The sequence below is a fragment of the Podarcis pityusensis genome (assembly GCF_964106645.2).
Source record: "Podarcis pityusensis genome assembly, chromosome: 1".
Classification (NCBI taxonomy): domain Eukaryota; kingdom Metazoa; phylum Chordata; class Lepidosauria; order Squamata; family Lacertidae; genus Podarcis; species Podarcis pityusensis.
The window spans coordinates 119,053,964-119,077,559 of NC_138028.1; the positions used below are offsets into that span (position 1 = coordinate 119,053,964).

Sequence of the window (23,596 nt, forward strand, 5' to 3'; positions counted from 1 at the left end):
TGGTGCTGGAGGAGACTCTTGAGAGTCCCATGGACTGCAAGAAGATCAAACCTCTCCATTCTGAAGGAAATCAGCCCTGAGTGCTCACTGGAAGGACAGATCGTGAAGCTGAGGCTCCAATACTTTGGCCACCTCATGAGAAGAGAAGACTCCCTGGAAAAGATCCTGATGTTGGGAAAGATGAAGGGCACAAGGAGAAGGGGACGACAGAGGACGAGATGGTTGGATAATGTTCTCGAAGCTACCAGCATGAGTTTGACTAAACTGCGGGAGGCAGTGGAAGACAGGAGTGCCTGGCGTGTTCTGGTCCATGGGGTCACGAAGAGTCGGACACAACTAAACAACTAAACAACAACAACAATCGGCCACTTGCGACCAAGTGAAGATGCCAGGGTGCCAGGATGGCACCTGACATCTCCACCACCTGGAGGAGCATGCCTGGGGGGGTCCTTGGATCTTGACTGCTTTCACACACTAACACCACATCCTGTAGAACTCTATCAGTTATATTTTAACTGCAGAATCAGAATGAATTTCAGGAATCAAAATGCTTTTTCTGTGCAATTATAGTTAATTGTCGTAGCTTGCCTTCACTTACATACCACCACGCCCCTTGCCCTGCTCACAGTTGTGAAGAATATTCCTATGTTAGGAATGGTCTGTGTCACCATTAAGAAAAAGAGATCAGAATATGCCAATATATATGTGGATTGTGCCTGGATCAAGTGACTTTTATTCTTTAAGTTATCAAAGTTCCTAACTTAGCTAAAGGTTCTTAATAATAATAATAATAATAATAATCAATAAACAACAACATATTATTTATGCCCCATCCATCTGGCTGGGTTTCCCCAGCCACTCGGGGTGGCTCCCAGCAGAATATTATAAAACACCAAACATTAAAAACTTCCCTAAACAGGGCTGCCTTCAGATGTCTTCTGAAAGTCAGATAGTTGTTTATTTCCTTGAGAACTGATGGGAGGCCGTTCGACAGGGCGGGCACCACTGCCGAGAAGGCCCTCTGCCTGGTTCCCTGTAATTTGGCTTCTCGCAGTGAGGGAACCGCCAGAAGGCCCTCGGAGCTGGACCTCAGTGTCTGGGCAGAACGATGGGGGTGGAGACGCTCCTTCAGGTCATCTAAACTAGCCAGATGTTTAACTGATAATCAATCACAGTCAGTCCATCATTTGAAAAATGAGACTTTAGAGCTGTCGTACCCCCAAATGGCAACTAGACATTCCATTTTGGCGACTGTAACCATGGTTTAAGGAACCATTTGGCCCTTGGTTAGTATACAGTGGTACCTCGGGTTAAGTACTTAATTCATTCCGGAGGTCCGTACTTAACCTGAAACTGTTCTTAACCTGAAGCACCACTTTAGCTAATGGGGCCTCCTGCTGCTGCCGCGCGATTTCTGTTCTCATCCTGAAGCAAAGTTCTTAACCTGAAGCGCTATTTCTGGGTTAGCGGAGTCTGTAACCTGAAGCTTATGTAATCTGAAGCATATGTAACCCGAGGTACCACTGTATCTGTCTTTCTAACATTGTTGACCGCCTCTTGTGTTGCAATGATTGGCACCGCAAGCCACCATTTGGGGGGCTGTGCCCACCTCTTTCTGTGCTCTGTTGCAGGTTTCCCCTGGAGATCAGCACATCCGCACACTACCTCCTCCTGATGCGGAAATCAGGGCACAAGCCTCCCCAGTCTTTATGGATCAACTCTTCTCCAAGAATGGCCCAAAAGAGCTGCAAAGCAAGCTTCTCCCCTCTCTCTTCCTCATTCCCCTGTCCCATTTGCCTGTTGCATGGACAGGAGGGTCTCAAGAATAAACACACCGGGTGTACAGTGGTACCTCGGGTTATGAACTTAATTCGTTCCGGAGGTCCCTTCTTAACCTGAAACTGTTCTTAACCTGAGGTACCACTTTAGCTAATGGGGCCTCAGGTTGCTGCCACTGCAAGATTTCTGTTTTCATCCTGAAGCAAAGTTCTTAACCCGAGGTACTATTTCTGGGTTAGCGGTGTTTGTAACCTGAAGCATCTGTAACCTGAAGCGTCTGTAACCTGAAGTACCACTGTACGTGGCGTGAGCAGCTAATTTCCAACTAAAACAGCGATGTCCCCCAAACTTTACTCTAGACGCTAGACTAAGTAAGGATGGGGGTCACCCCGCTATTTTTGGAAGAGATATTCTGACAAATGCGCAGACAGACAAAATGCGGCCTGGCATTTATAAGATGTAGATGGAATCCGAAAATATATTTTTTTGTATTTCATACCACATACTGTGTAATGAAGACGTTCCAGACAAAAGTCCAATTTCATCTGAAATTTGGTAGCTTCGTGAACATTGTTTGTTTTCATGTCAGGCAGCTGCTAAAGTGTTGCATTCTTGCATACCTAGCATATTTATTCACACGAGAGTCTGGCATTTGATTTGATGAATATATTTAACAGGCAGGATTACGGAACCTGCTTGGAGCAGTTCAACATAAAGGAAAGGAGCTTTCCTGCTCAAGATATACAGGTCCTCCCTCCCCCCCATTTAGCATAAGAGAGTCCTTGTTTATCAAAATAGTGATGCAAGTAAAATTGTTTACATTTTCAACACTATCAACATCCATCATCTATGACAAAAAAAATCAAGAAAGGAACGCTCAATCATTGTCAATCAAAGGTGCTAAAATATACATAAACCAAAGCATGCAAAATGTATTACATGCAAACGGAACACGAGGTTACCAACATATCAAACAAAAAACCCCACACAAATAATTATAAATCACTCATAGACCTATTTACGCATCTTATAAAGCTGTCTGAAGGTGGGTAACCATAGAAACCCCGCAGACCAAGTTCACCATTTTAAAGTTTGCATTTATTTTAAAACGCTGCAAATTATGTCCCCGTTTCATAAAATTCGTGGGGTTTTTTTATTATTATTTTAGAGCCCAATGGTTTTCTTTGTTTCCTAACCATTGCCCAGAATGATTTTTCCATCTCAATTACCGATAATTTGCTTTTTAAAAATTGCATTCAAGCAAAAAGATAACAGTGTTATAAAAAAATCAATATATTTTAGCCTTGCAAATTAATATTGCTAACTTAAAATGGAACACAAAATGATACACATATAAATCACTCTGATTTTAGCGTTTTATTACAAGTGGATTTCAACACAGAGACTCCCCCCCCCCTCTAAAATGCAGTGTTGTAAGAAGGGAGGGAGGGAGGGAGGCAGGTTACCGAAATTATCTGTTATAGCTAAATTGATAATAGTATTTTCAATTTATGGTTCTCCCTGACAATTACAATTTACACGGTGGCTTAATATTTAATACTATTATTAGTACTGAACGTTCTATAATTTACTTCATAATTTGAATTAGAGAAATATTTGTAGTTCAGTGGCTCCTACACTTAAGACGTAATGCTCAGTGTGTATTTCATTACGCAGATGAGCAATGAAGGTTGTCCAACACGATTTAAATGGGTCAACACTATTTTCCTATTCCCATTAATCATTCAGAGAGCTAAAAGGGAGGGAAAGTATTGAAAACTAAACCAGAAGATTTTTGAAAAACCACCCTCACCTACTGCTTGCTAAGTATTGTATCCACATCACTGAAAAGAATAACTGGGCAGCCAATATTAAGAATTAGAAAAAGAGGCATTTGCGGTCACACGGAAGAGACCAAATTTCCTCTCAGGTCAGCGAGACAAATTGTTTTGGCGTATACACACATGGAAGTCCATTAGGTTTTCAGAGGCCATTTGCATCGGTAGCAAACTTAGCACAGAGCAAAAGTGGGTGGCAGAGTTTATCTGGTAAGAATTCAGACTGTAGTCAAGAACTCCCATTGCAGTAAATGGGGTCGGTTCAGAGTTATTACCAATTGTTCACAGAGTGCGTCAAGGCTGCAGGCTCCATTCTCCAACTAAGTGGCCGGTTGCACGTAAGGCCAATTTTTATACACAGCAAATTGTTGGGAAAATTGTAATTTGTAAATGAAGAAGTACTGCTGTGAAAAGGTGAGTCTCTTCTGCCAAGTGTGAGGAGGGGAACTAAACAGACTAGGAAGCAAAGGAGAATTATATAGGGGGGGAATTAAATGCTGGTTCAACCGGGCCATTTCAGCCTTTGGTTGCTGCCGCCTTCATCTCAGCAGCGGTTGATGGACTACAACTCCCATAAGCCCTAGCCAGCATGGCCAATGATGGGAGCTGTAGTCCAAGAACATCTTGGCCACCCAAGCTCTAAGTCAAGCATGGAGAACCTATTGCACCCAAGCCAGTTCATCAAGAATATGGGGCCCTCTTTTTCACAGCCACACAAGTCTCTACACATAGAACCAGTCTGTCTGACAGTAATATTTTCAATGGGTTGGATCCAGAGTTCAAGTGAGCAAAACTCTGCTTATGGGATGCTCCCAGTTAGGGCTTGGCGATATATCGTCCCAAACCTGTTTGAAGTCCATATCATGATATTGGTTTCACAATTATGGACTTGGCAACATATCATGAATCATGATGTGATTGTGCGTGTATGCTATGGGAAAATCTCAATACGGGAAAACTCATGAAGCCAGCCAGTGCTTCTCTCAAAGAAGAAGAAGAGGAGGAGTTTGGATTTGATATCCCGCTTTATCATTACCCGAAGGAGTCTCAAAGCGACTAACATTCTCCTTTCCCTTCCTCCCCGACAACAAACACTCTGTGAGGTGAGTGGGGCTGAGAGACTTCAGAGAAGTGTGACTGGCCCAAGGTCACCCAGCAGCTGCATGTGGAAGAGCGGAGACGCGAACCCAGTTCCCCAGATTACAAGTCTACCGCTCTTAACCACTACACCACACTGGTTTTCTCGAGTCCTGCAGACCCTGTTAACCCTGCTGGTTTAGCTCTCCCTTGCTTCCTGCAGGCGGGAGTGAATCACAAGAGCAGGCACCGGCAAAAGTCACAGCCCAGCCCTACTCCCAGTGGGTGCGGGTGGCGCTGTGGTCTAAACCACAGAGCTTCTTGGGCTTGCTGATCAGAAGGTCGGCGGTTCGAATCCCCGCAACGGGGTGAGCTCCCGTTGCTCTGTCCCAGCTCCTGCCAACCTAGCAGTCAAAAGCACACTAGTGCAAGTAGATAAATAGGTACCACTGCAGCGGGAAGATAAACGGCATTTCCATGCGCTCTGGTTTCTGTCACAGTGTTCCATTGCTCCGGAAACAGTTTAGTCATGCTGGCCACATGACCCGGAAAGCTGTCTGGGGACAAACACTTGCTCTATTGGCATGGGAAGCAAGATGAGCGTCCATTGTCACCTTTGACTGGACTTAACTGTTCAGGGGTCCTTTACCTTTACCATGATATGATGTGCTTGTGTGTGTATACTATGCAAAAATCTCAACATGGGAAAACTTGTAAAGCCAACCAATGTTTCTCTCGAGTCCTGCAGCCCGTTAACTCTGCAGGGGAAAACGTGAAGCTAGCCAATGCCTCTACACAGCTCCATCCTCCTTTCGGATACTGTCATAAATCGGTATATCATGGTGTTTAGGTAAAGGTAAAGGGACTCCTGACCATTAGGTCGTCGTGACCGACTCTGGGGTTGCAGCGCTCATCTCGCTTTACTGGCCGAGGGAGCTGGCTTACAGCTTCCAGGTCATGTGGCCAGCATGACTAAGCCGCTTCTGGCAAACCACAGCAGCGCACGGAAATGCCGTTTACCTTCCTGCCGGAGCGGTACCTATTTATCTACTTGCACTTTGACGTGCTTTCAAACTGCTAGGTGGGAAGGAGCAAGGACTGAGCAACAGGAGCTCACCCCATCGCGGGGATTCGAACCGCCGACCTTCTGATCGGCAAGTCCTAGGCTCTGCGGTTTAACACACAGCGCCACCCACATCCCATCATGGTGTTTAGCTGGTGATATATCACGGTGCTGAAAACCAGGTATCGCCCAGCCCCACTCCCAGTGGAGAATGTGGAAGAAGCAGTTCAAGCAGATTCTGTCTTCTCCCTGCAGCCCATGTCCCCTAAAAGGATCTGCTGTGGAGGATTATGGTAGTGTGGCGGGTGATGCAGAGGAAAACACTGAGAGCTGCCTCCTCATTGGTCCCCTTCCTTCAGCAGGAGACCTTGCCTGGACCTTGGTGCCTTCCACCCTGGATCCAACTCGTCAAGCATTTTATTTGTACCCTGCCCGTCCTCCCAAGAGCTCAAGACACCAATCTCAGGTTATGCAATTTCACAGCTGAGCACAAAAACATGCCCATGCTGTTATCTGCGTAGTGGCATCCAGAGTGGAGCAGTGGTTAGTGTGCCGGACTTAGACCTGGGAGATCCGGGTTCACATCCCCTCTCAGTCATGAAGCCCATTGGGTGACTTTGGGCCAGACAAGGTCTCTCGACCCTAAATTTCCTCACTAGGTTGCTGTGACAAGACAACGGAGAGGGGAAGAAGTGTGTATACCATCGTGAACTTTCTGGAGAAAAGGTGGACCATAAATGTAATAATAAACGAACACGGGGAAGGTGCAGCTAAGACTGTGTCTCCACCTAACCTGGTAATGTTTACTCTGACAAGCAGCATCTCACCCTGAGGATTATCTAGTCCAATGCAATGCAGGAATATGCAGCTGCCCTGTACGGGGATCGAACCTGCAACCTTGTCGCTATCAGCACCATGCTCTAGCCAACCGAGCTATCCATGTCTTTCAGATCGCCTCCTAGCTGCTCCTGAAGAACAGAAGAAAAGGCCTGGTGGATCAGGGCAAATGCCTATCTAGTTCATTATCCTATCCCCACAGTGGCCAACAATCCACCTTCATACTGGAGATGTTGGGACTCAAGTGTTCAAAATTAGCCAGGTGCTAGTCACGTTTTGTGACTAGCACAGGCCCAATGGCGACCACGTGGATATCTCTGGATGCCAGGCTGGCGACTGGGGAAAGCAAAATGTCACTTTGTTGTTGTTGTTGTTTAGTCGTTTAGTCGTGTCTGACTCTTCGTGACCCCATGGACCAGGCACTCCTGTCTTCCACTGCCTCCCGCAGTTTGGTCAAACTCATGTTAGTAGGTTCGAGAACACTGTCCAACCATCTTGTCCTCTGTCATCCCCTTCTCCTTGTGCCCTCCATCTTTCCCAACATCAGGGTCTTTTCCAGGGAGTCTTCTCTTCTCATGAGGTGGCCAAAGTATTGGAGCCTCAGCTTCACAATCTGTCCTTCCAGTGAGCACTCAGGGCTGATTTCCTTCAGAATGGAGAGGTTTGATCTTCTTGCAGTCCATGGGACTCTCAAGAGTCTCCTCCAGCACCAGAATTCAAAAGCATCAATTCTTTGGCGATCAGCCTTCTTTATGGTCCAGCTCTCACTTCCATACATCACTACTGGGAAAACCATAGCTTTAACTATAGGGACCTTTGTTGGCAAGATGATGTCTCTGCTTTTTAAGATGCTGTCTAGGTTTATCATTGCTTTTCTCCCAAGAAGCAGGCGTCTTTTAATTTCGTGACTGCTGTCACCATCTGCAGTGATCATGGAGCCCAGGAAAGTAAAATCTCTCACTGCCTCCATTTCTTCCCCTTCTATTTGCCAGGAGGTGATGTCACTTAGGGAAGGATTTGAAATATTTTCCATGAAGCTTGAATTAGTTCTATTCCAGATTGTTTTATTTGTATGTTTTAACGTGTTGCAAACCACTTTGAGATCTGTTCTTTAAAATATAAAGCGGTATAAAAGTGGAATGAATGAATGAATGAATGAATGAAAATAATAATAATAATAATAATAATAATAATAATAATTTAACATCCCATAGGTGGGAGGGAAACAGAGCCTAGACACTGCATTGTGGTGACCACAGCCCAGGTTTAAGGTGCCATTTGGTGATTAGATTATATATCTGAGTTTCTAACACTTCTGGGACTTGAACCAGGGACCTTGTGTACACAAAGCATGTGAATCTATCACTGCCCTCTCTTATCCACTGTAGCCAAATAAATACTTGGGCCACCTGTACACAAGTGGGTGGGAAGAAATGTGCATATTGTACCTTGTGAAGCACATTGCAGGTATTTCGCAACTGAGTACATGGGTCAAGAAGATTATCTCACCTGTGATGCTTTTCCTACTTGGAAGCAGCCCCGAAACTCCACACAGAGTCATAAAAAGTAAATTGCATCAAATCACTGGGTGCAATCGTATGGAATGATCACATTTGATCGCGACCCCTGCTAGGTTAACTGGTGATGAAGCAGCTGTTCAAAGAGACTCGCCTGAGTTTCAACAAGAGAGAAATAGAAGCCCTTACATGTGCGCAGGGACGCCAGGCTGAATCGGATGGTAGGTTTAACAAGACGGGCAAAAACTGAGAAGCCACCACGGAATATTGTTTCTTGGAAGAGGTGATGGAAGGAGCCCTGATCTCATTAAGTTTGCAGTGCGGTTGAATTCCTACAAAAGACCAGTCAGGCTAATCCAAGCCTTGTCAAGAACATCACCCCCTGGGGGAACCTTCACAAGGTTGATTCCCAGGGCAAACTGGCCATTTTAACCCTGGAGTGGGCAACCTGCAGCTCTGCAGATGTTGTTGGATGAGAACTCCCATTATCTCAGACCGATGGACATGCTGGAGCATATCTGGAGGACCACAAATTGACCATCGCTGCTTCAACCTACACAGATTGGCAGTCATTGAGAAGCCCACTTAGTAGCAGGTATGCGTGGAAGGCATTTTTTTTAAAAAAAGTTTAAATTACTTTACTTACTAAATCCAAAGGTCTGATACATGTGTTATTCCATGCAGCAGCAAGATGATACAGAGGTGCTGAACAAGCCAGGGCTAGGGGACCTATTAGCCGCCCCCCCCCCCGCTGCCCCAAGACAATTCCCATCATCCCCATCCAGAATGGCCAGCGGGATGGGTTGATGGGATCTGTGTAGTTCAGCAGCATCATGTGTGGATGTTTATGACTTGGATTTCTGTTTCCTGCGGAGTTGCTCGGAACAAAACAAAACAAAACAAAACAAAGCCAAAATCTAAGGGATTAAATGTTCACCACTCCAATGCATTGCCTGGAGTGCGCTGGAACAAAGATACAGGAATAGCCACACAATCAGAACTGACAGAGCCCAAATAATAAGGGAGCAAGCCCATGCAATCAAGCATTTCCCTAATCACACGTAGAAAGTTTAAATAATAAAAAAGCGCCTTCAGCTGACCAGATGCAGCCCCGCCACAAAGGCAGCAGATATAGAGCAACCGCAGAGCGCACCTGTTTCTTCAGCCCCCCTCTCTCTGAAAGAGAAAAGGCCCAGCCTGGGGCCTGTCACAGCATACCCCTATTTTCACAGCAGGAAAACACAGCAGGGCATTAGAGCTGTGCTCACACACCCCAGCCCCTCATTCACACAGAGAGAACACCTCCTGACAAGGAATGGCCCACCCTTCCCTGGTTCAAGGCCAGAAGGCGCAGAATTGCTGTCACGTTACCACCAAGCTGTGGGTTGGTGGCGGGGCAGAAACCTGACCGGGCATCCGGCCTGGCCTGGTTCTCTTTGGGAGAAGACCGTTCTGCAGAGGAGGAAGGGCGAGAGCTCAGGCAATCTGAGCAGGAGACAGGCGAAACCACCCCCCCCCCTCGAGATTGCTAGTTATAAAGTTACTACGACATGTGCACAAAGGCAGTCATCGTCAACACTCGGGCATGGTTTTCACAAGCCAAGGAGTAAGTTTCCTTGACTTCTGGAATTGCAAGATGTTCAAAGCACCTCAGAGATGGGCAGTGGGTACAGGAAGAAGGCAGTCCAACGACAGGTAAAAAATGTAAAGGACCCCTGGACAGTTAAGTCCAGTCAAGGGAGACTATGGTGTTGCAGCGCTCATCTCGCTTTTCAGGCCAAGGGAGCCGGCGTTTGTCCACAGACAGATTTCCAGATCATGTGGCCAGCATGACTGAACCGCTTTTGGCACAACAGAACACCGTGATGGAACACATAGCGCATGGAAACATCGTTTACATTCCCGCCACAGCGGTACCTATTTATCTACTTGCACTGGTGTGCTTTCGAACTGCTTGGTTGGCAGGAGCTGGGGCATAGCAACAGGAGCTTACCCCGTTGCAGGGATTTGAACCACTGACCTTCCGATCGGCAAGCCCAGGAGGCTCAGTGGTTTCGACCACTGTATGCACAGCTCTTACTATTTTACTTCAACATTTACCTCCAACATTTCTCTGATGAAAATAGGGACATCCTATTCCATACTAATAATTTTATTATTTATACCCCGCCCCTCTACTCTGGGCGGCTTCCAACTTATATAAGAAGAAAATAAAACACCACAAAACTTCCCTGTGCACGGCTGCCTTCAGATGTCTTTTAAAAGTTGTGTAGTTTCTTAACTCCTTGGCTCGGGGGTCACATGTCTCCAACATTTCTCTGATGGAATGGGGACGTCCTAAAGAAAAGCGGGACATTCCGGGATCAAATCAGAAACCTGGACTGTTTCTGTAAACCCGGGGCTGCCCTCGGAAATAGGGATGCAGTGGTACCTCAGGTTACATACGCTTCAGGTTACATATGCTTCAGTTTACAGACTCTGCTAACCCAGAAATAGAACCTCGGGTTAAGAACTTTGCTTCAGGATGAGAACAGAAATCGCGCAGTGGCGGTGCGGCAGCAGCGGGAGGCCCCATTAGCTAAAGTGGGGCTTCAGGTTAATAATAATAATAATAATAATAATAAATTTTATTTATATCCCGCCCTCCCCAGCCGAAGCCGGGCTCAGGGCGGCTAACAACAATAAAACAGTACAAAAGTACAGCATAAACAACAGTCTAAAATCATTCGTTATAAAATTAATAAGAACAGTTTCAGGTTAAGAACGGACCTCCGGAACGAATTAAGTACTTAACCCGAGGTACCACTGTACTTGGAAGGCCTGTAACTTTAGCAGTTAGTGTTGCGCTGCAGCACATGGCGACACCTGCGGAAACGGGCTTGGGTGAATTCAGCCGCTTGGATCCTTTTAATCAGCAGGTAGGCAATTAATCACCTCTCCAGGGGGCTTCCCTGGGGACCCTGATCTGTGACCCTTTTCTGTCCAAACAGGTGTAAGGAGAAACGGGGGGAATGCGCTTCGTCCCACCGCATCATCAGCATGTATTTGATATGCAGCGCCGCATTCCCCTCCCCTCCCTCCACCAAATCAGGCTCTTTTCTTTGTTGGAAGGGGACTGGGCTTGCATGACGGAGAATCCATTACCACTCGGTTCAAACAATATGAAACTAATTTTGGTACACAGGAAGAAACAAATGGGAAACAGTCGCAGGGGTAGCCCGCTCCAGCTACAGAAAGTGCTTTGTCAATGAGGCCGGCAATCAGCGTTTGTTTCGGGGCTCGTTGCGGCTCGCGGTGCCTCTCAGTAGGCCTGCACCTGCTGTTTTGCACATGATTTGAGGCAAGAGCGCAGCGCAGATTGCTTGCACAGTTGCTCGCTGCCCTGTGTCTCGTCCCAATTAACACCCCACTTCTGAGAACTAGCGCAGAATTAAGCCCTCTTCTTCACGCTTTACTCGGGTAAAGAGGGAAAGCAAGTAGAGAGTAGGGGGGAGGGGAGACATTTGCCCACCCCCAAGCACATGGCTTCCTCAGGATGAGTGCTGCTTCATGCAGAGGCTTCCCTGTATTATGGAATCCTAAGCAATCAGAGTCCCAGGATCCAAGGAAGACTTCATGTGTGGAGAAAAACAATGGCGCCTTCATTATACAGTACACCTTTAGGTGCCAGGCAAAGATGTTCCTTTTTAACCAGGCCTATGGTTGATTTGATTGACATCCTATGCCTTTTTAAAATGTGTTTTTTTCAGGGCGGGGGTTATTGGGGTTTTTTTATTATGCATTTTGTGGTTTCATATTTTGATTTTATTATGTGAACCGCCCTGAGACCTCTGGGTACAGGGTGTAAAAAGGTAAAGAACCCCTGGACGGTTAAGACCAGTCAAAGGTGACTATGAGGTTGCGGCGCTCATCTCGCTCTCGGGCCGAGGGAGCCGGCGTTTGTCCACAGACAGCTTTCCAGGTCATGTGGCCAGCATGACTAAACCGCTTCTGGCACAATGGAACACCGTGATGGAAAACAGAGCGCACGGAAATGCCGTTTACCTTCCCGCCACAGAAGTACCTATTTATTTGCTTGCACTGGTATGCTTTCGAACTGCTAGGTTGGCAGAAGCTGGGACAGAGCAATGGGAACTCAATCCATCACGGGGATTCAAACCGCCAACCTTCTGATTGGCAAGCCCAAGAGGCTCAGTGGTTTAGACCACAGCGCCACCCGCACTTTTTATATAGGGTGGTATATAAATTCAATAAACAACAACCACAACAACAACCCACATCAGAAGGCCACACTAGTTATGCCCAGACTTCAAAAGTGAAGCCCCACAACCCCTATCTTCTTGCTTTGTCTCTTCACACAAGCAAAGCATGAAGAGGGCTTCAGGTAGATGGTTTTCAACCAGTGTGCCGTGGCACCCTGGGGTGACTTGAATGATGGTCAGGGGTGCTGACCATCCCTCCTTCCTTCCTTCCCTCCCTCCTCTGATGAAAAAATAACAACACAAAGTTGGAAACTCCAGTCCATTTCAGGGGCCTAATCAGGCCCGCTGGATGGTTTAATCCGGCCCCCATGGCAGTTTATTTCAAGGGGTAAAATCCTAAAAAAAAAACCTCAACAATTTCAACCCTAAAAGAAGCTCAGCAATATCAATCCTTAAAAAAGGTCAATAACTTTGGTTGGCTCTTTGGTCAGCCCCCACGGCCTTTCACTTCATCAAATCTGGCCCTCTTTGAAAAAAGTTTGGACACCACTGCTAATCAAATAGGCAAACGAGATGCGCTTGTCTACATTTTCATGCATCTCTGTGCCATGTGATGCTGGTCATCTTTGAAAGAGTGTGCGCTGAAACAGTACCCAAAAGGGGTAGGGACAGAACAGGGGAATGTCACTTATGTACGTTCAAGTGATGCACACGGCGGCCTGAAATGGAACTCCTGTACAAGGGGAGATTCCCCAATAGCCCACAGGGGAGCCGCAGAAAGAATGGGGTTGGTTAAGGGAGCCATGGACTCAAATAGCTTGGAAACCTCTGAGATAGACACATGGAGCATAACCTGTGGCTATTAGTCTTGATAGCTCAATGGACCCTCCATGTACAGAGCCAATATACCATCCTCCAGAATACCGTATACGTATTCTGACAAAGAACAAGAGAAGATCATCACCTGTGTCACCTGCATATGGGCAGCCAGCTTCAGGCTGGCCACTCTTAGGAGCCAGTGTGGTGCAGTGGTTAAGAGCGGTAGACTCGTAATCTGGTGAACCGGGTTCGCATCTCCGCTCTTCCACATGCAGCTGCTGGGTGACCTTGGGCCAGTCACACTTCTCTGAAGTCTCTCAGCCTCACTCACCTCACAGAGTGTTTGTTGTGGGGGAGGAAGGGAAAGGAGAATTGTTAGCCACTTTGAGACTCCTGAAGGGGAGTGATAAAGCGGGATATCAAATCCAAACCCTTCTTCTTGGATACACCACGGCCTTATACCTGAGGTAATATGTGGTTGCCAATGCATAACTGGGAGCCTTCAAGTGCGCGCCTGATTGCACATTGGCGAGGGAAAGCAGGCTTCAGCCTCTACCACCCATAAGCCAATAGGGGCCAGAGCTGAAGCCTCCTGAATTGGTTGTGCATGGTGCTTTGACGACCCAACTTTGGGACGTCAAAGCACCAATCACCTGACATCATTGTGATGTCACATGATTGACAGTAGCCAGACCCACCACATACCACACTTGACCTGCAGATCCAAAAAGTTTCCCCATCCATGTTGTAGTGACCTGGGGAGGGTAGCTCCACTGCTCTTACCCACCACAACAGCTACCACTGACCATATGCCTTCATAACACATCCTCAGACCTTCATCAAAGGCAGTTGCTGTTAATGTTAAGGATCAATAGGTAGGCAATCACATATTTCTTCAGCACCTTCACATTAGCCTGGGCTTCTTAAAAGATACACATAACTGAGTTAAAAATTGGGGTTGAAATCTTAAACCTACTTACCCAGGAGTAAGCCCCATTGAATTCAAAAGTACCTACTTTTGAGTAAACATTGTTAAGATTGCATTATAAACTAGAAACTTCACCACGTTTACCCTTGCATTCCTTACATCTGCAACATGGCAAAACTACGTAATACTGTTCTACCTTACTCATATGCTTGGCTCCTTGTTTCATAACACACACACACACACACACACACACACACACACACACTGGTGGAATCTACACACATATAAAAAAACGCTGTGAAAATGCTTTTTTTAAAAACATTTTGAAAAATATATTGAATTTGCCATAGCTCACTGTCGCCATCTAGTGTCATATTTGTATATTGCAACACACTTAAAACACTTTATTTGCAGTTGATTCCACACACACAAGACTGGCATAAACATTATTTAAAGACCTGTTTTGACTGTGCATGTGTAAGACAGAGGATATTAAATTGTTTAAGCTATGATCCCTACCGGCTCCTTGGGCAGTGTCTTGGGCAGTTGTCTTGGGCAGTGTGTCTTCCAAACACTAAAGTGCATTTTTTACTTTTCTAACACCATAGACCACTCAAGCTAATAGCAAAGAAGGAAGAGGTGGCCATTTGAAAGTTTAACGGAATCACTCTTAATACCTTTCTTTGTAGTAGCAAGTACAATCAGTTACAGAGTGCTTGTTCAAGTTCAGAATGCACAATATTATTTCCCCTCAGACCTGCTCCTTGCTCCAAAAGTATGCATGTTTTACTAGAGACTCAAATCTCTTGCCCTTGTCTGAAGTTTGGTGTGGTATTCAAATCAGTCCCCCTTCGACCTCCATGCGGCATTTTAGTTTAAGCACAACATCTGGACCTTATAGGCAAGGCCAGGAGCTTTTCCAGAGTTCAGTGGGAAAGTCAGAGCTGTAAAGTCATTGTCAATTAACTCAATGAATTAATGGCTCAATCTGTAGGCCAAAAAAATTAAATGAAAACTCAGAGTTTGTGATCAAAACTGACATGGTAATAAACCCACTGACAGATTCATACATGCAAGAAAGCATTGCAGTAGATAGGGTTGCCGTGCCACCTGTTCACTTTTCACACAAAGGATATGGGAATTGTAGATGTTGAGCAAAACATGACCTATTATTTTATGAAAGAATAACCGTATAATTGTATGACTTGTTTTATTGTCTTTGGTTTACTGAGTTTGCTATTTTATTTTATTTCATTTTTTATTTTTTATTTTATATTTTATTTTATTTTATTTTATATTTTATTTTATATTTTATTTTATATTTTATTTTATTTTATTTATTTTATATTTTATATTTTATATTTTATATTTTATATTTTATATTATTTTATTTTATTTTATTTTATTTTATTTTATTTTATTTTATTTTATTTTATTTTATGGTATGGTACACCACTTCAGTAACGCTCTGCTGCAAAGCGGTGAATGAATCTGCAAACAATCAAAACAAAAATCTGACAATGGCAGGTAGAGAGCAGGTTGGTTATGGCAGGATAGCCAGAATGGTGTCCTTTAGATGTTCTGGACTACAACTCCCATCAATCCTGATAATATGCCATGCTAGCTGGAGCTGATGGGAACTGGAGTCCAGCAAAATCTGGAGGGGACCAAGTCAACTATACTCCAAATAAACCCCTAATTTCCAAGGTCAAACACTTTCTAAAAACTACTCTGGTATATGATAGTGTAAGTCAACAACAGCTGCATTTTGAGGGTTTGTATCTGTTGATAGAGGGACACAGGTGGCGCTGTGGGTTAAACCACAGAGCCTAGGACTTGCCGATCAGAAGGTCGGCGGTTCGAATCCCCGCGACGGGGTGAACTTCTGTTGCTCAGTCCCTGCTCCTGTCAACCTAGCAGTTTGAAAGCAGGTCAAAATGCAAGTAGATAAATAAACCGCTCCGGCGGGAAGGTAAATGGCGTTTCTGTGCACTGCTCTGGTTCACCAGAAGCGGCTTAGTCATTCTAGCCACATGACCCAGAAGCTGTACACCAGCTCCCTCAGCCAGTAAAGCGAGATGAGTGCCGCAACCCCAGAGTCGGCCACAACTTGATCTAATGTTCAGGGGTCCCTTTACCTTTACTATCTGTCGATAGAATTCTATGACTAATTTTTATAAACAGTTCATTTATGTTTGTTGCAATTTTTGCCCTGTTCTTTCCAGATATTCCATGGATGGGATCTGCAAAGTCTTTAGGATCTTTTTCCATGGCTTCTCTTACATCGTTAAGATCACATTTATTTCCAGCAATAGCAGCAACTATGTTGGGATATCCATGCTACCGGAGTTCTTCCACACAGCTCCTTAAAATTGAAAACGTTTCCTCTTTTGCGATGATGTCATAAACATAAATAGCTGCTGCAGAAGCTCACTAGACCATTGGCGCTAGAGTGTGAAATCGTCTTTACCCGGCTGTATCCCATATTAGGAATTTATGCAACCTATTCTGATACTGCGCTGTCTTTCTCATAAAAGATGCTCTAATTGTTGGATTGATGTTGGGATCAAAGCGGTCTTCTACAAAGCACTATATAGTGCTTGATATGCCCACACCAGTGTCCCTCCAGCAGGCAAACTCTGAGGTCTCTCAGAGCCATGGCTGGAGAAAAAGAGACAGCTTGCTTCTAAGGAACAAAGCCAACCATACCCTCCTCACTGGAAAAAGGCACAAACTGAAGAGCCATTGTCGCCCTCTCCCTAAGTCAAAAGTCTCTCTCTCTCTCTCTCTCTCAAAAAGAAAAAAGAAAGGGAAAAAAAGGCATGGAAGATGACCCGACCAAAAATCCTGTCTTTTCTCCCACCCAGTTCCTAGTTACAGGTAAAGTCTCCTCCTCTTCCACTTTGGGCTCCACAAAATGGGCACCATCTTAGAGGGCTCATTGACAATCCTATTACAGTGGTACCTCAGAAGTCGAACAGAATCCGTTCTGGAAGTCCGTTCGACTTCCAAAACATTCAGAAACCAAGGCGTGGCTTCCGATTGGCTGCAGGAAGCTCCTGCAGCCAATCGGAAGCTGTGCCAGACGTTCGAGTTCCAAAGAACATTCGCAAACAGGAACACTCTGTTCTGGGTTTGCAGCGTTCAGGAACCAAAAATTTCGACTCGCAAGGCGTTCGGGATCCAAGATATGACTGTACTAGATGAACTTCCCTGCACCAGATTCAAAATTATCTCAGCTAAACTGAAATGATTCAGACATTATTTTTATTTTTATTATACCCCGCCCATCTGACGGGGTACCCCAGCCACTCTGGGAGGCTTCTAGCATATACAGTGGTGCCCCGCAAGACAAATGCCTTGCAAGACGGAAAACCCGCTAGACGAAAGGGTTTTCCGTTTTTGAGTTGCTTCGCAGGACGAATTTCCCTATGGGCTTGCTTCGCAAGACGAAAATGTCTTGCGAGTCTTGAGATTTTTTTTCGCTTCCCCCCCCTTTTTCTAAGCCGCTAAGCCGCTAATAGCCTTTTAGCAGCTAAGCCGCTAAGCCTTTAATAGCTGCTAAACCGCTAATAGAGCTAATCCGCTAAGCCGCTAATAGGGTTGCTTCGCAAGACGAAAAAACCGCTAGACGAAGACACTCGCGGAACGGATTAATTTCGTCTTGCGAGGCACCACTGTATAAAAACATAGTAAAACATTATTATTATTATTATTATTATTATTATTATTATTATTATTACTATTCCTATACTGCCCTTCATTTGAGGAGCACAGGGTGGTTTACAATATAAAAACAAACAAACAAAAATACCCACCCGGCCCAGTTTAAAAGGGTGTAGTTTGTTTAATTAGGCAAAGGCTTGGGAGAAGAGGAACATTTTTGCCTGGTGCCTAAATATATGTAATAAGGGCGCCAGGAGAGCCTCCCTGGTCTAAGTTAACTCATTTTAAGATGAGGCCTATTGACGCTCCTTTTTGCCCTTCCAACAATTTTGAGGGCTGAGCTAAGTTACTCTAGCAGCATCCTGCAGCCTAGAATCCCTGCAAACTAACTTCTCAAGGTTTGCAGGTCGTGGGACCAAGGACCAGAAACCCTGGGAAGTTATAATTTGACCCTTGACTCAAGCCCCTATAGGGCACATGTGTATACTATTTCGTTCAGGAGCCTGGGGAAGATGACAGAGATGGTAGGAAAAGGGGGCCGATTGGTTAGGGCACCATTTGTCCCTCTCTCTTCCCTCTTTCTGCTGTCACTTGGTTTGCTGAAGATGTAATGCAGATACTCCTCCATTTAGGAGCTGATTAGATGTGTGGTCAAAGAGATGAAGCTGATTTATGAGTGTGACAGAACATGATAGAAAGGAGAAGAAAACACTGCCCTGACCTAGCTTTTCCCTTTCCCAGACATGTCTGCTCTCCTCCAGAGCTGGCAGAAATTTAATAGCACCCATAAGAATCAGATCAAGAGAGCCAGTGTGGTGCAGTGGTTAAGAGCGGTGGACTCGTAATCTGGTGAACCGGGTTCGCTTCCCCGCTCCTCCACATGCAGCTGCTGGGTGACCTTGGGCCAGTCATACTTCTCTGAAGTCTCTCAGCCCCACTCACCTCACAGAGTGGTGTTTTTTAAAAATGTATTTTTATTAAAGATTTTCTTGATTTACAAAGGTATGTGCAATGTCTCTCGTATTTTTCCCCCCACGTAACAAATATTTTTTTTTTACAAATCGTTTTCATTTGTTGACATTAGGAAGAATAGGGGGAAAGAGGTGATGGGGGGAGAAATATGAGTGGGGGTGGGGTCGGGTGGTGATGTTTCTATTTTACTTAATATATGTGGGGGTTTGTGTCAGCGTTGCTTGTGCGGGCTCTCTGCTGTTCACTTGTGTTCCACAGAGTGTTTGTTGTGGGGGAGGAAGGGAAAAGGAGAATGTAGCCGCTTTGAGACTCCTACGGGTAGTGATAAAGCGGGATATCAAATCCAAACTCTTCTTCTTCATCATCATCAAAGCTCCATCTTTGATTTTTGAGAATACTAAGGAAAAACCATCTTCCGCAGAAACTGCTGCTTGCCTTCTACCACTGTGCCATTGAGAGCGTGCTCACTTATGGCTTATGTGTGTGGTATGGAAGCTGTACTACCCAGGACAGGATGGGGTTGTGCAGGGTTGTTAAGGCAGCAGAGAGCATTGTTGGCTGCCCACTCTCCACCTTAGAGCAGATTTATGCCACAAGGTGCCATAGGAAGGCACTGGACATAGTAAAAGATCCATTGCATCCTGGTCACTGTCTCTTCGAGCTCTTGCCGTCGGGACGGAGATACAGGACGATGAAGACAAGAACGAGCCGTCTTAAGAACAGCTTCTTCTCCAGAGCGATCTCGGCCCTGAATGGGAAGCCCGGACTTTGAAAGTCATCTAATCTCCCTTGTTGTATTATACTGTATTGATTAATTAGTGTTTTTATGGAGCAGTCAAGTAATTTCGTTGTCCCCGAAGGGGGCAATGACAATAAAGATATTATTATTATTATTATTATTATTATTATTATTATTATTAATCCAGCAGATGTAAGAAACAGAGTCTTATGGCACCTTCAGTCTAATGATTTTATTGTGGCAGAATCTATCTTTAAGGCGCCTCAAGACTCTTTGCAGGTTTGTTGTTGCTGTCGTCCCCCCGTAACAGACTAACACAGTTACCCCTCTGGAAACTGTAAATGTAAATGATTAAGAATAAAAATGGCTTGGTCTTATTAACGTAACAGCCACCCCCTAGTCCCAAGAGACATGATATCAAACAGATCCAACCTCAGGAGGTTGTGGACTCTCCTTCCTCGGAGGTTTGAGATTCCTGCATTGCAGGGACTCGGTCTTTATGACCCTTCGGGTCCCTTCCAACTCTACAATTCTATAAATTCCCAGAGGATTTTATTAAACAATAGTCAAGATTGGCAAACAGTATTGCCAGGTTACTCAAGTGCATGCTTCTTTTGATTCAGTTACGTTTTTGAAAGCCAGTTTTAGATGAATTCCCTCAGCCATTCCTGAAGTTTACATATTTACCATAGGTAAATCTCTATCTATTTCTTATATTTTTTGCGGGGTGGGGAGTTAAAACCATTAGCAGATGAAAGAGAGAAGTTATTGTTAAGTGTTCTCAGCAACTGCCAGCTTTTAATTCTGCACCTGTTAATCCACTCGAGAACAGCATATAAAATACTATTTAACATTTTTATAGCACTTTTCATCTTCAAAGAACTTTGCAAATGCAAACTAATTAACCTGCCAAAGAAGTAAGTATTACCTCTCTTTTGTGGCTGCAGGTTAAATTGTTTTGTCTGCTAACACCCAGTATGCATTTCAAGATCAGAGGCTGGTGGTTTCTGGTCCTTGATCCCATGCTCATGAATTTCACACACACACACCAGTTGGGGACGAATATCCCAGTTCCAAGAACTAGGGATTTATAGCCCACTCTTATACAGGGTTAAGCATGCTTAAGCCCACTGACTTAACTAGCATAAATGCACTAAACACCCCCTGTGAACAGACATCTAGCAATCCCTGTTATTGTGTGTGAGGGCATCTCATTGAGGTTCCCAAATAGTAGCTCCTCATCTTACTAACCACTTCTGAAACGGGTAAATTAAAAACTGAAGCCGCTTGCTAAGCAGCAAATAGCCCTGGATAGCTCAGTTGGTTAGAGTATGGTGCTGATAACGCCAAGGTTGCAGGTTCAATCCCATCATGGTGCATATTCCTGCATTGCAAGGGATTGCACTAGATGATCCTCAGGGATTTTTTCCAACTCTACAATTCTATGATTATATGAAATAAGGCTTGCAATTTGCAGAGAGTGGTTGAGGGGGAAAAAGAGAACAAGCAAGAGGGATGGAAAGATTAACAATAATAATAATAATAATAATTTATTTATACCCCACCCATCTGGCTGGGTTTCCCCAGTCACTCTTGGCAGCTTCCAACAAAATATTAAAATACAATAGTCTGTTAAACATTAAAAGCTTCTCTAAACAGGGCTGCCTTCAGATGTCTTCTAAAAGTCTGGTAGTTGTTTTTCTCTTTGACATCTGGTGGGAGGGTGTTCCACGGGGCAGGCGCCACTACCAAGAAGGCCCTCTGCCTGGTTCCCTGTAGCTTGGCTTCTCGCAGCGAGGGAACTGCCAGAAGGCCCTCGGCACTGGACCTTAGTGTCTGGGCAGAACGATGGGGGTGGAGGCGCTCCTTCAGGTATACTGGACCGAGGCCGTTTAGGGCTTTAAAGGTCAGCACCAAGACTTTGAATTGTGCTCGGAAACGTACTGGGAGCCAATGTAGGTCTTTCAAGACCGGTGTTTAGTTGTAGTTTCTGGGTCACCTTCAAAGGTAGCCCCACGTAGAGCACATTGCAGTAGTCCAAGTGGGAGATAACCAGAGTATGCACCACTCTGGCGAGACAGTCTGCGGGCAACTAGGGTCTCAGCCTATGTACCAGATGGAGCTGGTAAACAGCTGCCTTGGACACAGAATTGACCTGCGCCTCCATGGACAGCTGTGAGTCCAAAATGACTCCCAGACTGCACACCTCAAGAAGCCCTGATGAGCATATCTAGTTTCCTATGAGGCCCTCTGAATCATGGTCATAGAGGGAATCTAGATGACATCTAATCCAAACCATTATTAATCCAACCCAAATCCAATCAGCGGAATAATGCACAAATTTTACTGAAGTGGATGCAGCTCCCATACATTTCAGTGGGGCTGATTCAGGAGAATTGAATAGTGACTTGCCACTCAATATCTATAGTATACCAACTTTAACATATTAACATATGACATGCTATAAATACAGAGTACAGTTAAGCATGGCACACTCTGTAGGATAAACATAATTTTTTTAAACAATCCCAAAATGTAAGCATAAAGTTACTATATGTAAAAGGAAATGTTAGACAGGTACAGTATTTATTGATTTATAGCTGTTAGAAGCCTCATGAACAAGTCATCTAGGGCCATCGAATGACTCTATTTTAAAAACATAACAATTATACAGTGAAATCCACAATAAGTCTTAAAAAGCCAAACCAGCATACAGCCCAAACAGACAGATCAACACAATAACATACAAATGGTCCAGGGTTAAGAGATAAAATTTTAAGCAAACAAAATCCACCCAAACTGCTGGAATGAGATGTATTATCTTAACGTTGGTGTCAATCTTTATCGGAGTTAAAAATAAATAATAATGGTGCTAAACACGAGCTACGTTTTCCTTAGTCACTATTATCAGGTCATCTTTAAACAGCATCTGCATCTTTAATGGCTTGTATTCGTTCAAATTAAGAGAGTCTTTCTACCTGAAATAAATAATCAATAACTGAAAAAAGGATTTCGTCGGGGTGATGTGTAATTGCTTGAGCTCATAATGCTGTGTACGTAACAAGCACAAAGAGAACGCACAAAGGGAATGCTTGAACACAGTTTTCTTTCAACTCCCTTGGGAATCCCAGCACTATAAGTCTTGAATTCCTTAACACAAGGGATCATGTTCATCACTTACAACAGGGCATCTGGGCCTAGGTCCAGGTAGTCTGCTTGTCTAACTCTGATGAAATATCGGCGCCACCAGGTAACAGTAGTGGTCAGAAAACCTGCCAGAAGCTTGTAACTGAAGACTAAAAAATGAAATTAGCAGACCGCCTTAACGAAAGGACTTCTTTCTGCAGCATGCAATAACTGCAAGATACAGACCATGTAGACCAAAGGCAAATTGTTCTGCACGTTCACATATGGTAATGTAATAGTTGGGATTATTAAAAGCTCACAACATATACAATGGTACTTGAATTTTTTTTTAATAAAAAAAACAACAGGACATTCTGGGTCAGTTAGAAAAGTAGCTATTTCGGGGTCCCATGAAGTAGAACCAATGAAAAAAAGGACCCATAATTATATTGCCTATTTGGTGAGGTTGGCTGATTACTGTTATAGCTTATCTGCATACAATGGGCTGTATCTAACAAAGTGGGACTTCCTCTCCCTGGACACAAACTAACCCCCCCCCCAAAAAAAAACCTGATTTGGGGTGGGTGGAGAGAAAAGACGTCCCATCTCAGTCCACCCAGCTCCCTTAAAAGGGCTAGCAACAACTTTTACTTAGCCTGGCTAAGAGGTGATGTGTGGTAAGATACTGCAAGTTTAACCAAACATATTTAAACAAACATCTGAATATATTAACATCAGATAACAACACAATATTAAAAGCCAACTTAAACAAGTAAAAAAATAATCTAGCCTTTAAAGCTGCCCAAACTGCAGAAAACAGGCAAATAATTTGTATTATGTGCTACAGATGGTTTCTTTTTGGCTGTACTGTAATATTGAGTCTGGATTCAGAAGTCCCTTTCTATATGTGTCAGGCAGATCTTAAGCTTCAGGCAACCTATCATCCAACTCAACCTATCATCCAACTCCAGCTGAACAGCTCAAGCACAGGACTTGGTTAAGCATTTAGAAGCCTTTGCATGTGAAATGCCCA

The 23,596-nt window shown here is 44.5% G+C and overlaps 1 protein-coding gene and 1 pseudogene across 6 annotated transcripts in view; both read right to left on the minus strand.

The window, feature by feature from the left end:
* METAP1D (methionyl aminopeptidase type 1D, mitochondrial) overlaps positions 1-23,596 on the minus strand; it is a 100,605-nt gene that overhangs the window by 70,027 nt on the left and 6,982 nt on the right. The gene's annotated exons all lie outside the window — the stretch shown is intronic.
* Positions 9,397-16,834, minus strand: LOC308463304 (ras-related protein Rab-22A pseudogene; annotated as a pseudogene). Its single transcript has 2 exons — positions 16,199-16,834; positions 9,397-9,563 (listed from the first exon to the last, which is right to left on the minus strand). The product of its transcript is annotated as a ras-related protein Rab-22A pseudogene (transcript).